Genomic DNA, 17341 nt, shown 5'->3' on the forward strand with positions numbered 1-17341 from the left:
CCTCCTTTATAGAAACAATTGTTTTGTTCTTCCTGTGTAGTACACACTACTCTGAGTTTGACACCTAATTTTTATTAGTGGTTAAATATGGACAAAAATGTTTTAAAAATCGATCAGAAAAAAAAAAGGACTCTGGCTAAAAACCTCATAGAAGTCTTTAGGGGATCTGGTATTGCTTTCACATATTATTCATATGTTTATCTTTTTTTTTTTTTTTTTTGGCGGTACACGGGCCTCTCACTGTTGTGGCCTCTCCCATTGCGGAGCACAGGCTCCGGACGCGCAGGCTCAGCGGTCATGGCTCACGGGCCCAGCCGCTCCGTGGCATGTGGGATCCTCCCAGACCGGGACACAAACCCGTGTCCCCCGCATCGGCAGGCGGACTCTCAACCACTGCGCCACCAGGGAAGCCCCATATGTTTATCTTTTAAGTAGTTTTATTATTTTTTATTATGAAAATCTTTAAACTCTATTATTGCTAATATTGTCATATATAGTTTGAAACCATTTTGGTAGCCCTAATCGATAGAAGAAAACAATCAATAGCAATCAGGTACTTTGAAATTTCTAAAAGAATATATTCAAGATAGCATGTGTGATTTTGTGATAATGGTTATCATAATTCTTTGCATTCCATTTTTACAGTATTACATGACAGGAGGAATCTGAAAATAACTTTAAAAATCACTTAATTAGAAGTTAACAACAGCATCTGTTCAAATATTTTCCTTAAGTAAGTTCCTTCCATACCATTATTTCCTTTCACAAGAAGTACTGCATTTCAAACATGTGGAATGGAAAATAATGCAACGTTTAAAAAAGTAGTCAGTAATGCGCAGCCTGAGTTTCACAGCTTAGTCTTGCTTCTTTAACAAATTTGTAATATGATTTTGGATAGGTCATTTAGTTCTCTGGATTTCAACTTCTGCAAAAATGTCCAACTATTTATCGATGAAATTGTTTATCAAGTACTCTAGATTTACAACTCCTTGTTTTCTTTTTTATTGGGTTTAAATCAATCAGTCAACAGTTTAATTGATCAATAGGAGTAATGAGAGACCAATGGATGAGAAATCAGGAGGTATGAATTCTAGTCCTCTGTTTTCTAGTAATTGGCTGAGTGATTTAGAAGATATTTTCTGACCATTCTAGGGCAAGGATTGGCAAATTTTTCCTATAAGGCCTAGATAGTGAATAGTTTTGGTTCTGCAAGCCAAAAGGCAAAGTTGAAGATAATACACAGGCTCTTACATAACTGTTTAAAATGTAACTATTTGAAAATGTAGACGCCATTCTTAGCTCAGGCTGTACAAGAAGAAGAAATGAAGAAGGCTGTATTTGGCCTCAGGGCCATAATTTTCCAATCCCGGTTCTTGGCAACGATTTTTAACAGTTATAAAATGGAAGATATAGACTAGATCATGTGACCCCAAAGGAGTTTATGGATGATACTTAAGGTAATCCACCAATCCCCTAACACTGTATACAAAAATCTGAGTGTTTGTAAATATGTGCTTTATAATGGGAAAAAAGTTCCAAAGATTTCATTAGATTTTCAAAGTGCTCTAAAACCCAGTTAAGAGTAAGGACCACAGGACTAGCTGATTCCTAAAAATTCCAAATCTAAAATTCAAGGGAATGCTTGCTTTTTGGGTGTCTACCATGTCTAAGCCTCTGTGCTGGCACCATAAGAGATGTTAGCATATTATGACTAAAATAACACATCGAAAATATTTTAAAGAATATTTGAATATGCACACATCAGTGATATCCTTCCAAGTAATAACCTTGAGAAAAATTCTGTAATTGGTCAAACATTTCTGAAAATATTGCTTTGCAAAATGTCTTCGAATCTATTATGGGTTATGTAAAAATATTCATCAAATATTCTCATTGTCCTATCTTGTTTTTGATGACAATGGCATTATTCATGACAATCATAATCAAACTTAATCTAAGCAGAGTCTCTTTCCTAAAAATATGATTTCCTTAAGGGCAGGAACTATGCTTTTTTTTAATCTTTGTATTCTGGAATGGTGTTTGTCACATACTGAGTACTCAACATCTCTGGAATGAATATATGAATGAATGAAAAGATAAAGACACTGTCATTAAGATTATGTACAATAAATACCAAAGGCTTTGAACCCCAAATGCTCTAAAAACAGTAGTTACTAAGTCCAAAGATTGCTTTTCTTTTCAACTTTGGACATAACTGGGATTTCAGAATACTGGGTCAACTAAAGATTGCAGTTCCTGGAGATTAAGCCATTTTTTAAAAAGAGTGAAGTCTGTTGAATTTAATTCACATGTTACAGATTTTCCAGTAATTTAGCCTCTGGGATTGACGGACTGGAGAGTGAAGTTTTGTTAATGAATAGCAGCATTCTCAGCATCAGGTAGGAAGTTGTACCAGCTGAGCATTACACATAAATGAAAGGTTTTCCTGGGCAATCCAAAAGTCAGATCTAATAGAGTTTAGGATATCACTCTGCTCCCTGATAAAGAAGTTCAGCCTGACCTCCAGTGCATGGTTAATTGACGATGCCAAAATCTGAGCACTGTTGGCTGGGGAGTCCCCACAGCTACAGGGGGTGGGAAATGACTTGAGATTCAAACATACCTCTCTTCTCTCTCTAGGAATAATTTCATTTTCTGAAAGAGAAATTCAATCTACAATAGCTGGTTTATGGTTCATTGAATTCTTTAGGGAAATTTAAGTCCTAAGATTGAAAAAGTTTAAGAAATGTTTAAAGAAAAGACTACAGAGCTTTGTATAATCTGGTGCTATGCCTGAACATCCTTATTCTAAAGGGTGCGTCCTACTTCCTGCCCTCCCTTCACTCCCCCTCTGCCTCAGAAACTGTGAGGGAAATAGCAACTTGCTGTTCACTTTGGGGTGTAATTATAGAGTGTGCCTGTGCAGTATCTGTGCATTAAGTGATATCATTTGTTCAATTATCAATATTTGGAGGTTTTGCATATCACTGGATCTCCTCAGAGATTAAGACTAGTCAGACAGAGTCCCAAAACCAGAAGCTTCATACATGGAATCTCAAATATATAGCTCATTTCTATTCTTGGTCCAAGATCTTGCTTAAGTGATGACGAGGAGCTCAGTCCCCTCCCGAAGATTTCTGGAGACCTGGTTCACACATTCTACAAGTCCACAACAGTGGGTGCCCCTCAGTCTAACTGCTGCCCTCAGGTTTATCTGAATATCATCTCTCTGCCTCTCTGGTCCACTTTATTCCAACAGGTGGACAAGGTCCCTTTGGTTTCCTCTCAAGCACAACTAACTTGAATCTGTGACGCACTTTTTTGGGGCAAACTCTTTCTGAGAGGACCAGATAATCAATATTTTATGTTTGAGGGCCATACAATCTCTGTTGCAACTACTTAGTAATCCAGTTGTAGTACGAAAACAGCCGGAGATGACACATAAATAAATAGGCATTGCTGTGATCAGATAAAAGCTTTACAAAAACATGTGGATGGCCCATGGGCTATAGTTTTCTGGCCCGTGAATTATATGAAGGCTTGATAACAGCTTAAGAAATTACAATGTTTTAGACAGAAATGAAAAACTCAAAGTTAGAGATCACCTGCTAGAGGCATCAGCACTTCTTCCCAGCAGCCATTCTCATTAGCCCTGGTGTGAGGCCATGCTGCTGGGGCCTACTTATCATCCTGGGCAGAAGTCTTCTCCCCTCCTTATCTTTACATCCACAAATTCAAGTCTCTTCCTTCCTACGTTAATCCTCAGTTAGAGGGTGTCAAAAAAAGATCATATCATAATTATCTCTGAAGAGCAAGACCCATTGAACAGAATTGTGGCCCATCTAGGTCTGAAGCATCTTCAGTACTTATAGTGTCACTTACCTTTCATTTGTACAGCTAAAAGGCTCACCAAAATTATGCTTTCCTGACTAAATGGAGAGTCCACCCTAAAAAACTCTTCTCCTGTTTCTTCTTAAAATTTTGGTAAAGTATACATAACAGAAAATTTACCATTTTAACCATTTTTACGTGTACAGTTCGTTGGCATTAAGTACATTCACATTATTGTGCAACCATCGCCACTATACATCTCCAGAACTTTTTCATCATCCTGAACTGAAACTCTGTACCTCTTAAACAATAACTCCCCATTCCTCCTACCCCAGCCTCTGGTAACAACCATTTTACTTTATGTCTCTTTGAGTTTGACTATTTTAAGTTATTCACACAAATGGAACCATAATATCTGTTCTTTTGTGTAAAAAGCAAATTCTTGCTTCTATTCTTAGAATCACATGAAAAAATAAACTGCCTATCTATTCTGGCTTCCAGCTATCTCTGGTCTAGAAATATTGGGGGCTAGTCTGAGAACACCTGACTGTATACTTTTCATAAATTATATCCCACTATTCTCCAGCCTGTTTCCTCTGCATCAACTATTAGGACATCTCCTCTTTCCTCAAATGCACATCACACATTATTTTCTTTGGAATATTGTGATCCACACCTTTAATGCCACCAAATTACAATGGTTTTAGGAGCTCTGTGAACCAGGGGCAGAGCAATATGTTTATTTCTTATTATTTCACAGCAGATACAGTGGCACTCATGTAATTAATTCAGCATAGACTGCATAAGATTATTTTAGTGCAGGTCTTATCTTTTCCTAAACTGTAATCTCTTTGCAAAGTCATGACCCTATCAAGCACAGACTGTATTCTATGCAAGGGCTTAATTTAGAGAAACATGAGATTCAGGAATTAAGAAAAAAATCATCACATTCATCAATTCCCTCCCCGGCTTTCTCCCTCTCTCTTTCTGTCCATACTCCATTAAACATAATCTAACCTACAAACATCTCTACCAAGAGCAAAATTGTTAAACTGGTCTGTTTCAGATCTCTTCCCATGAAGAAAATTTGACATAAAACACTTCAGTTTCTCTTAATTGAATTTTCAGAAAAAAATTTAATAGGAATATAGGAATTATTATATCTACTTCACTCTTTATAATATTATAGAGAGAAAGACATACAGAAATATTCAAAGATGTTTATGATCCCTGCTTTCCAGGAGACAATAATATAGTTGGAGAGACACAATTTATCCATGTAAAACAAATGCAAAGGTCATAAGTCATTATGAGACTCTATATTTGTCAAATGCTTTGTAGCTTATAAGGAGGAGGTAGGTATATTAATCTTTATTTTACTATTAATTTTTTCAGAAAATTTAATTACGAGAACGTGAAAGTTTAATGTCGAATTTTCTTTATGGGAAAAGATCTGGAACAGACCAATTCTAAGATTTTTCTCTTGGCAGAGGCAATTACAGAAAAAAAAAAGTGGTTAGATAATCTTTATTAGATCACATAAAAGGAAAAAGAATAAGTGCAAATCATTAGTCAAATGATTGGATGGGTAACTAGTTTCCTAAAACAGGTCTTTAATACCATTAAGTCTTATTAGAAAAAATTTAAGTGTTTTATCAAGAAAGCTAATTGCTTTCCAGAAGAACATGTGAACTGGATTACACAGAAAACTCTGTCCTAGGCCAGGTTTGAGACTATTTTTCCTTTATACTGCAAATGATGAAATCAAGGCTTAAGGTCACCTGGATACCCTGGCAGATCAGGAGAGTGAATTTTGTCTTCAAGTCCTGAATTTTCCCCATCAGCCTCCATACTCAGGCATGAGCTGTGTGATGCAGACTCTGAGTGTTGGAGTAATTCAGTGAGGAGGAATGTACCTGAAGACGGAGAGGTCTGAAGGTTGAGACTCTTAAATGAGACTTGATGTGTGGATGAAATTTGGATAAACAGCAAGGAATATGACACTCAGTTACATTAGTGACTCTCAAGGTGAGTCTGTATTGGAATCACCTGAACAGCTTGTTAAGGGCACCAATATCAAGGTCTCCCCATAGATTCTGATCCAGGGGTCTGAGGTGGGGCTCTGGACATCAGTGGTTTGACTGATCTCCCTGGGTGATTCTGAAGGCTTGTGGTTGGGTGGTTGGTTCTTTCTCATCCCATATTCCTAACCTTGTATTTTAAGTGCTAACAGCAGGGACAGAACTAACAGCTGCTCCGAGGGCTTAAGTCTAAGAGAAGGAGGAATGGAGAAGTTTCTAAGATGTTCAGAAAGACAATCTATGCATCCTGGCCCCAGTGCCCAGCACTGTGTGATACATACAGGAGAGGCTGTCACAGGGGGAGACATAGGCTTTATTCCTTACTAGATTGGCTTTCCTTATAAAAAGTTGTGATTCTCTCAGCCATTACACACTTCTAAGTGACACACACATCTTCCATGCCCCAGACCTTGGTCAGCGTCAACAATCCTTAGCTCCTTCTGTCAGTAAAATGTAGATCACAATGTCTAACTCAAATGAGAATTATAACAATCGAAAGAAATAGCGTTTGAAAAATGCCTAGGACATAGTATTATTCAATAATTATTACTCTTCTTCCCTGCTACCACCATTGTACAGTTTATAGTTTTTATAATACAAATAAAACAAACTGAAACTATTCGTATCTCACTGTCAACGACTTTCAGACAAAGACCACAGGGACACCTGTAGTTGGACAACTTGGGTTTATGATTCATTGCAGGGAGGGAAAGCACACACCATGGGGAACCATGGGCACCTCAGTAAGGCAGTGTTAGAAACAATCTATTACAGGGTTTGAGCTTTCATGGGGTGATTCAGGGGAGTGTCTAAGGATGTGGGGCTTCATTCTGTACTGGATGCTGTCATAAGGCAGAAACAATTTTACGCTCAATGAAGAAAAAGAAGTCATTAATTTTAATCAGGAAAGGGAGTATTTGGTATTTTATGGATGTCCCCGTGACCTTGTTTTTGTCTATGCTTAGATAAAATTACACAGGGACCTTGCTTTTTTTTTTTTGATATAGCAGGTTCTTATTAGTCATCCATTTTATACATATTAGTGTATACATGTCAATCCCAACCTCCCAATTCATCCCACCACCACCACCACCACCACCACCCCACTTTCCCCCCCTTGGTGTCCATGTTTGTTCTCTACATCTGTCTCTATTTCTGCCTTGCAAACCAGTTCATCTGTACCATTTTTCTAGATTCTATATATATGTGTTAATATACGATATTTGTTTTTCTCTTTCTGACTTACTTCACTCTGTATGACAGTCTCTAGATCCATCCACATCTCTACAAATGACCCAATTTCGTTCCTTTTTATGGCTGAGTAATATTCCATTGTATATATGTACCACATCTTCTTTATCCATTTGTCTGTCGATGGGCATTTAGGTTGCTTCCATGACCTGGCTATTGTAAATAGTGCTGCAAGGGGACTTTGTTTTGTTTCATTTTATCAGAATGACTGTACCTGAGAGACCCCCCTTTCTCTTTCTTTCTTCTGAGATGAAACAGAATAGAAATTTAAATTTCTATTTAAATAGAAAGATTGAACATTTTGGGGGCACTTACTAGATCATGCTTAGCTTTAATCCTCCCAACAATTTCACGTGTATATTATCTACATAAGGGAGGATCTGAAGCCAGATCTGACTTCTAACTATAGAAGCTTCCAGTCTGGTGTGCTACCACCTTGTTGAGCTGTACTTTGATCACCATTGGAGACCATGAATAAATTCCTGCCCATCACTCTAAATGGATCACACTCAAGTTTACTTACAACAGAAAAAAATCCTTTGATCTATAATTAAAGACTGGCAACATTTTTTGTTGTTGTTATAAAATAACAGATAGTAAATATTTTGAGCTTTGTAGGCTATACCATCCCTATCATGACTACTCAACTGCCACTGTAGCAGGAAAGCAGCCACAGATCATACTTGAACAGATGAGCATGGCTGTGTTCTAATGAAACTTTACTTATAAAATTGGTTGGCAGGTGGGATTTGGCCCTTGGGCTGTAGTTTGCAAACCCATGCTCTAGATTACAAGTAGCCAGAAATCCCAAATCAATTTGACTTTTTAAAATTGTATTTTACATTTTGAATAATTAAATATGTGTAAATTGTTAATTTTAAAAATTGTAACTATGAGTAATAGTTAAATATTTATAGATATAAATGGGTTTATTTAATCTGGGGTTTGTTTATTTATTTAAATAAACTGCCAGTTTCTAGGCATGATAAAGAATCAGGATGGTGCCTCATACCATTTGCTTCTCTGATCCTGTATATTGAGAACTGGAGCTTGAGAGGCCAAAGGGCCTAACAGGTAGTCCGTGCCTCCTTTCATTATTTCTTAAAGGATAACTCTTGTCAGCTAAAATGAAGCTCAGGGAGTTGAACACTTGTCCTCAATTATCCATATTATGGTAGAGCTGATGTTAAGCCCCACAGTCTTTTCATTATACCCTATGCCTCAATTTTAATAAATTATTGAATTGATGGCTTGGAAGCATACTAAGATGCTTGGGTTGCTTTCTGAATCATCAAAGAAAAATTATATGATCAGAATAAACTTAGTGCAACATGTATTTTGTTACAGTTTAACTCTTTGAAAAATTTGGGTTAGGGGTGAATGTGGAAACTGAAATTCAGTAGCATAGCATCGGAAGGGCATTGCATGTCTAGCCTCAACACCCAATTCCCTTTTTATAGATTTCTCTTTCAGCAAGGCATAACATAGTGTCTGAGATAAAAAAAAAAAAAAGATCACCTACCATCAGCATGTCAGATTGTCTTCATTTGTGACTTGAGGGTGGAAAGATGGGGTGAGGCATATCACAGGAGATGTTCTACCCTGAATCTTCCCAAGCACATGTGATGCCACTGCTCTGATGAAAAGGGATTTTTAATTAGAATCTCCCATTCTTCAAATGTGCAGAAAAAGTGCAAGTGTGTATGGGTAATTGACATATGTATTTGTATGATTTCATACTTAAAATTGAATATCACACAATGATATTTTTCATGTAAATTAAAAGTCATATAATTTAGACATTAATTTATAAAGTTTACCCAGCTCCTACATATTTCTATGATACAGTCTACTAGGCAATATTCTTTTTTATAGAAGAGTCTAACCTATGTTCTTTTCCTCCCATAAAGCTTAATTTAAAACCCATCTGCCCCAGGAAATCTATGAATAACCCAGCCTGGGTGCTTCATTCTTCCAGTCCAACCAGGATTTGTACCCTCAGCTTAGACTGTGAAGCAAATGTGGACCCCAGTGATGCATGAAACTATGTTGCTGTGATGAAACATTTTTATAGTAAATATACCCCTAAGAATTCCATATGAAAACTTAGGGACAATAAATCTCACAATTCACTTGTGATTTAGCAAGTTACAAATAGGTCCTCCAAGGGCTCAAAATGGAATATGGCAAAAAAGAGAATGTATTAATATTTTTCCTGAGTTTCTTTCTCCAACCTCTTATATTGCTTTGTGACATAATAATAATAATGTAATTATTATATAGTATTATATAGTAATAATAAATATAAATAAATAACAATTAAGAAAAAGATAGTGTATATATTTCTTTGTATGTTTGAATGGGTTGTTGCCAGAGGAATGGAGGGAAGTCTTGCTTCGTGACCCAAGGGAAGACTTCTGATAAGCACCGTCACTCAACCCAACTCCCTCCCTTTTATTTCATCCCTACCTAGAGTTGCCAAAGTTAGAAAACAAAACTACAGGACTCCCAATTAAATCTGAATTTCAGATAAATTGTAAATAATTTTCTTTTAGTATAAGTATGTCCCAAATATTACATGGGATACTTATACAAAAATAATCATTTGTTTATCTGGATTTCAAATCTGAGTATTCTGTGTTTTATCTGTCAACTCTACACACAAAACCTTGAGCTTCAGTTTTCACATAGTGAGTTTTCTGGTTTGAAAGAATTTGACAGACCAATCACAAGCCCTGAAATTGAAACTGTGATTAAAAATCTTCCAACAAACCAAAGTCCAGGACCAGATGGCTTCACAGGTGAATTCTATCAAACATTTAGAGAAGAGCTAACACCCACCTTTCTCAAACTCTTCCAAAATATAGCAGAGGGAAGAACACTCCCAAACTCATTCTACAAGGCCACCATCACCCTGATACCAAAACCAGACAAAGATGTCACAAAGAAAGAAAACTACAGGCCAATATCACTGACTAACATAGATGCAAAAATCCTCAACAAAATACTAGCAAACAGAATCCAACAGCACATTAAAAGGATCATACACCATGATCAAGTGGGGTTTATCCCAGGAATGCAAGGATTCTTCAATATATGCAAATCAATCAATGTGATACACCATATTAGCAAACTGAAGGAGAAAAACCATATGATCATCTCAATCGATGCAGAGAAAGCTTTCAACAAACTTCAACATCCATTTATGATAAAAACCCTGCAGAAAGTAGGCATAGAGGGAACTTTCCTCAACATAATAAAGGCCATATAGGACAAACCCACAGCCAGAATCGTCCTCAATGGTGAAAAACTGAAACCATTTCCACTAAGATCAGGAACAAGACAAGGTTGCCCACTCTCACCACTCTTATTCAGCATAGTTTTGGAAGTTTTAGCCACAGCCATCAGAGAAGAAAAGGAAATAAAAGGAATCCAAATCGGAAGAGAAGAAGTAAAGCTGTCACTGTTTGCAGATGACATGATACTATACATAGAGAATCCTAAAGATGCCACCAGAAAACTACTAGAGCTAATCAATGAATTTGGTAAAGTAGCAGGATACAAAATTAATGCACAGAAATCTCTGGCATTTCTATACACTAATGATGAAAAGTCTGAAAGAGAAATTAAGATAACACTCCCATTTACCACTGCAACAAAAAGAATATCTAGGAATAAACCTACCTAAGGAGACAAAAGACCTGTATGCAGAAAATTATAAGACACTGATGAAAGAAATTAAAGATGATACAAATAGATGGAGAGATATATCATGTCCTTGGATTGGAAGAATCAACACTGGGAAATGACTCTACTACCCAAAGCAATCTACAGATTCAATGCAATTCCTATCAAACTACCACTGGCATTTTCCACAGAACTAGAATAAAAAAATTCACAATTTGTATGGAAACACAAAAGACCCCAAATAGCCAAAGCAGTCTTGAGGGAAGAAAATGGAGCTGGAGGAATCAGGCTCCCTGACTTCAGACTATACTACAAAGCTACAGTAATCAAGACAGTATGGTACTGGCACAAAAACAGAAAGATAGATCAATGGAACAGGATAGAAAGCCCAGAGATAAACCCACACACATATGTTCCCTTATCTTTGATAAAGGAGGCAAGAATATACAGTGGAGAAAAGACAGCCTCTTCAATAAGTGGTGCTGGGAAAACTGGACAGGGACATGTAAAAGTATGAAATTAGAACACTTCCCAACACCATATACAAAAATAAACTCAAAATGGATTAAAGACCTAAATGTAAGGCCCGACACTATAAAACTCTTAGAGGAAAACATAGGCAGAACAGTCTATGACATAAATCACAGCAAGATCCTTTTTGACCCACCTCCTAGAGAAATGGAAATAAAAAGAAAAATAAACAAATGGGACCTAATGAAACTTAAAAGCTTTTGCACAGCGAAGGAAACCATAAATAAGACCAAAAGAAAACCCTCAGAATGGGAGAAAATATTTGCAAATGAAGCAACTGACAAAGGATTAATCTCCAAAATTTATAAGCTGCTCATACAGCTCAATAACAAAAAAACAAACAACCCAATCCAAAAATGGGCAGAAGACCTAAATAGACATTTCTCCAAAGCACATATACAGATTGCCAACAAACACTTGAAAGAATGCTCAACATCATTAATCATTAGAGAAATGCAAATCAAAACTACAATGAGATATCATCTCACACTGGTCAGAATGGCCATCATCAAAAAATCTACCAACAATAAATGCTGGAGAGGGTGTGGAGAAAAGGGAACCCTCTTGCACTGTTGATGGGAATGTAAATTGATACAGCCACGATGGAAAACAGTATGGAGGTTCCTTAAAAAACTAAAAATAGAACTACAATACGACTCAGCAATCCCACTACTGGGCATATACCCTGAGAAAACCATAATTCAAAAAGAGTCATGTACCAAAATGTTCATTGCAGCTCTATTTACAATAGCCAGGACATGGAAGCAACCTAAGTGTCCATCGACAGATGAATGGATAAAGAAGATGTGGCACATATATACAATGGAATACTACTCAGCTATAAAAAGAAACAAAATTGAGTTATTTGTAGTGAGGTGGATGGACCTAGAGTCTGTCATACAGAGTGAAGTAAGTCAGAAAGAGAAAAACAAATACCGTATGCTAACACATATATATGGAATCTAAGGGAAAAAAAAGGTCATGAAGAACATAGGGGTAAGACAGGAATAAAGACACAGACCTACTCGAGAATGGACTTGAGGATATGGGGAGGAGGAAGGGTAAGCTGTGACAAAGTGAGAGAGTGGCATGGACATATATACACTACCAAATGTGAAATAGATAGCTAGTGGGAAGCAGCCGCATAGCACAGGGAGATCAGCTCCGTGCTTTGTGACCACCTAGAGGGGTGGGATAGGGAGGGTGGGAGGGAGGGAGATGCAAGAGGGAAGAGATATGGGAACATATGTATATATATAACTGATTCACTTTGTTATAAAGCAGAAACTAACACACCATTGTAAAGCAATTATACTCCAATTAAGATGTAAAAAAAAAAACCAAACAGAATTTGATATAATTTCCTGTTCAGCCACATATGAGTCTTTGGGCAACCTATTTAACCTGGAGGTAATAATTCATATTGTAGAGACTTGTCATAAGGATTGCAAGGAGAGAATGCAAATAAATCGCCTGGGTTAGGGCCAGGAATAGGCAGCTGCTCAACAAACATTGCCCAAATGTTTATTTCCTTTTCTTCCTTTAACTTCTTTCAGTTTTTCCCCTAACCTTTTTGGGAAAAATTAGGTGCTACTCCCTTTTACCTCACAATAGGCTGTACCTATTTCATATGGCATTTATTATACACAACTTAAGGCCTGTTTTGTGATGATAATAGATACATTAATTTCTTCTTTCCTTCCTCCCTTCCTTTTTTTTAAATTGGAGTTTATCTTGCATAGCATTTTAATTTTTATTCTTTCAAACTTTCCAGTTTCTTTTATTTAAGATGTATCTAAATAATGGACTTCTTATGGATTTTTAAACATAAATCTGATAATCTTTTTTAACTGTAGAGTATGGTCGACTTAAATGAATTATTAATGAAAGGTGCATCTAATTTCTACCTTTTAATTTTTTGCTATTTGTATACATTTTTGTAGGTTTTATTTTTTCCCCTCCCTTCCTTCCTTCCTCCTTTCCTTCCTTCCATCTTTGTGTTCTTTTCTTTTGAACTAATTGAACTTGCTTTTTCTTCGCTTCATTTTTCTCCCTTTACTAGTTTGGAAGATATACATTCAAGTTTTATTCTTTTAGTGCTATTAAAGAATTATGAATTTAAAAAATTCATAATTTAAAAAATTATAATTTAAAAACCCTGAAGTTAAACAATGTCTTACTTTTTTCCTAAGCAATATACAGATCTTAGAATACATTGACAGAGAACCCCCAACATTTATATATGATAATATTGCCCAATATTTTAGTATTATCTTGTATTTTAACCCAATAAATTAGGTACCCTTATTATTGTTGTTTTATACAAAATCTGATTAGATTTACCATATTTTTAGTTTCCTTGATTAACATTTTTTTCCTTTGTAACTTAGATTTCCCTTCTTGTATAACTTTCCTTCTTCCTTAAATATATCCTGTACATGTTCCTTTAGAAAGAATAAGCTGGTGTTACTCTCTTTCAATTTTTGTTGTACGAAAGGTCTTTTTCTTGCCTACATTCTTGAAAGACAATTTTGCTGTGTATACTTTGTAGGTTGATGGTTATTTTCACTCATTGTTTAAGGTAATATCTTACTATATTCTGGCCTCCACTGCTGCTTTTAAAAACCCACCTGTACCTGTAAAGGCTTTTCTTTTTAGGTGATCCATCTTTTCTAATAGGCTGGCTTTAGCGTCAGCATCTCTTTTTCCTTAGTATTCTGCAGTTTCACTATGCTATGTCTAGGTATGGATTTCTTCTTATTCACACTACTTAAGATTTTTTGACCTTACTGAATCTGACAATCGATGTTTTTCATCAAATCTGGAAAATTCTCAGCAATTATCTCTCAGAAAATTGCCTTTACTTTGCTCTCTCTATCGTTTATTCTAGAACAAATTTAACCTCCATGTCACTTCTTTTTTGTGATAAGAAATGTATACGGTGTGTTTGCTCTTATTATTTTCCTTTCTGAGCCACACTCTGAGTAATTTCTTTCCGTATCTATTATATAGTTTACCAATTTTTATTTTCTTTGTTGAATATGTCTTTTGAGATTCTGGTTCTATGGGTATATTTTTCATTTTCAAAATACAATTTTGTTTATTTTTCAAACTGCCTGATCAATTTTAAAAAATCACTTATGTTAAATATTTTATTTCTTTGTATTTTTACATTTGCACTGGCATTTGTGTCTGCCATGTACTTTCAGCCAGATATCCAGAAACCCTGAGCCATTTTGAAAATTGCTTATACTGGCCTCTCTTCAATTTGTTGGGAAAACACTGAGGGAAGGGATAGAGTGAGTCCTCTGACTTGATAAACCTGATTTGAAATGATAAAAAGACGAGGGGAGTGGCATGGACTTATATATATTACCAAGTGTAAAATAGATAGCTGGTGGGAAGCAGCCACATAGCACAGGGAGATCAGCTTGGTGCTTTGTGACCACCTGGAGGGGTGGGATAGGGAGAGTGGGAGGGAGATGCAAGAGGGAGGAAATATGGGGATACGTGCATATGTGTAGCTGGTTCACTTTGTTATAAAGCAGAAGCTAGCACACCATTGTAAAGCAATTATACTCCAATAAAGACATTAAAAAAAAAAGATGAGGGTCTGACAGAAAAGAAATCAAACCCTGAGGTTGGGAATTCAATTTGAGATTGAGACAGTGGTTTTCATCTTTGGATGCCCATTGGAAATATTTGAAGAGCATTTGAAACATATGGATACCTAGTCTCCTTCCCAGAAGTGGGAGCCATGCATCAGTCCTTTTCAAAAGCTTCCCAGGCAATTCTACCGTGCAGCCAGCATTGATGCAACAGCCAGAGTATCATGGAAAAAAAAAAAAAAGAAAAAGAAAAACACAACACTCTAGGTGTTCCAAACAGGGAGGAATTTAATGTAGAGGATCAGAGGCTGCAATTATAATCAGCAATTATCTCTCAGAAAATTGCCTTTACTTTGCTCTCTCTATCATCTATTCTAGAACAAATTTAACCTCCATGTCACTTGGAGGGCTATAAGAATAGAGATTCTATTGGAAGGGCTATAAGAATAAAGATTCGGGGCATCTGCTACATTTTTTCTGGAAATCAGGAGGTACAGGAATCTCAGAAAACCACCACTGAAGACGACAGCCATGTATACTCCAAGGAGGGTCATTCAGAGGAAGACTGAGACCCTCCACTAGAAGGGGTTGTCTGCTGTCTCCTAAGCCCTCGGGCCTGGATGCTGTTGACACAGGAAGAGTCACACCGCTTCTCTTCAGTTTCACCTTCAGATTGTGACGGGGATATTTATTATTGGCGGCATCTAACACTAAACCCTCTGGGCAGGGACTCTAGGGGTTGCAGAGAAGGGGGAAAATGGTGCAAATCTGTCAATAGATTGAGAATCACTGGTTTGGGATGGGTAAACTTCCAGAATTCAGAGCACAGAGGGACTCAGGCCTATCAGTAATTCTGAACATCAAAATGCTCGTAAAAGATCCAAGAAAGAGGCTTGAGGTTAAACTCTCCCAGTGGACAGAACTTTTCTCAATACTCCAGATTTCTGTAAGTACCAAGAGGAAGTGGAAATATCTTTTATCACTCTACAGTGCCTTTAACTTCTCCGGCAGTGATAAGAATTCACAAATGAATTGCAAAAGAATCTATAAGAAGAATCTTAGTCACATGAATCAAAAGCTATACTTTGCAGAGACAGCTGAATCTGGTATTCAGATGGAGAGGTTTAACGATGGGTGCCATGAAAATGCAACTATAAAAAAAGGAAAATGCATCTGATACCAAAGCTCATGTTCTTTGTTCTTCATGCCATTGCCTCTTCATAAGCAAGTGACGTTTGAATATTGTAAGGCTCTTTTCTTTCTTTCTTTTTTTTTTTCTTTTTTTTACGGAAATCTTATAGACTGTAGACTCCTGCAAAGAGACTGGCATGGATGAAGGAAAATAAGAGAAAGCCCTCTTGTTGGTAGCTCTTCTCCTCTTTCCTTTTTCCGAGAGGGACCACCAACCTGGTGTGTTCCTTAGTTCTCTGTCACTGCTATGGCCTCTTCCTCTTTCTCTCCGGTGTTTCCCAACCTTCTTCTCTTCTTCCCTTTACCTCCTTCCTGTTAACGTGTCTGGTAGTGGAGCTGGGCAGAGATGTGGTCAGATCTGTGTGGGGTTTCTCAGGGGTGAGGTAACCTCAGACCCTGTGCCTAGGGAAAATATATCACCCTAGGGCTTCCCTGGTGGCGCAGCAGTTGAGAGTCCGCCTGCCGATGCAGGGGACATGGGTTCATGCCCCGGTCTGGGAAGATCCCACATGTGGCGGAGCGGCTGGGCCCGTGAGCCATGGTCGCTGGGCCTGCACGTCCGGAGCCTGTGCTCCGCAACGGGAGAGGCCACAACAGTGAGAGGCCCGCGTACTGCAAAAAAAAAAAAAAAAAAAAAAAAAATTACCCTAGATTCAGACAGCTGTACCCTAAACCTCCTAGACCTTCTCCTGTCATAATAATACTGAATGTTTACTGTTTGTCAAGATGGTCCTAAATGTAGTGCTTAGAACCATGATTTGTACATATTTAGTACCTTAGTATAGCACCATTACTAAAATGTTCACAACAGCCTTACAAAGTGAATAATCTTATTATTCCCATTTTATACATGAGGAATCTGTAGACTTTCAAGAGACTGAATAACTTGCTCAATTTCAAATAGCTAACACCCAGATCAAGTGGTGAGCACCCCACTGTGTTCTGAGTTTTCCTGATTGTAACATGTTTATGCCTCCAGTTCTGTCATTATAATATTTATTTATTTATTTATTTGCTGCATTGGGTCTTCGTTGCTGCGTGAGGGCTTTCTCTAGTTGCAGCAAGCGGGGGGCTACTCTTCGTTGTGGTGCACGGGCTTCTCATTGTGGTGGCTTCTCTTGCTGTGGAACAGGGGCTCTAGGCGCACAGGCTTCAGTAGTT

At 37.2% G+C, this 17341-nt stretch overlaps 1 protein-coding gene across 1 annotated transcript in view; it reads right to left on the reverse strand.

Annotated features, from left to right (window-relative positions):
• The window catches only part of ELMO1 (engulfment and cell motility 1), an 813276-nt gene that overhangs the window by 704941 nt on the left and 90994 nt on the right, over positions 1-17341 (reverse strand). The window contains exon 3 of the mRNA XM_081244556.1: positions 8686-8799. The gene's annotated coding sequence lies outside the window, so the exon portion shown is untranslated. The remainder of the gene's footprint in view (positions 1-8685; positions 8800-17341) is intronic.

This window comes from Mesoplodon bidens, assembly GCF_964165515.1.
Source record: "Mesoplodon bidens genome assembly, chromosome: 9".
NCBI classification, from domain to species: Eukaryota; Metazoa; Chordata; class Mammalia; order Artiodactyla; family Ziphiidae; genus Mesoplodon; species Mesoplodon bidens.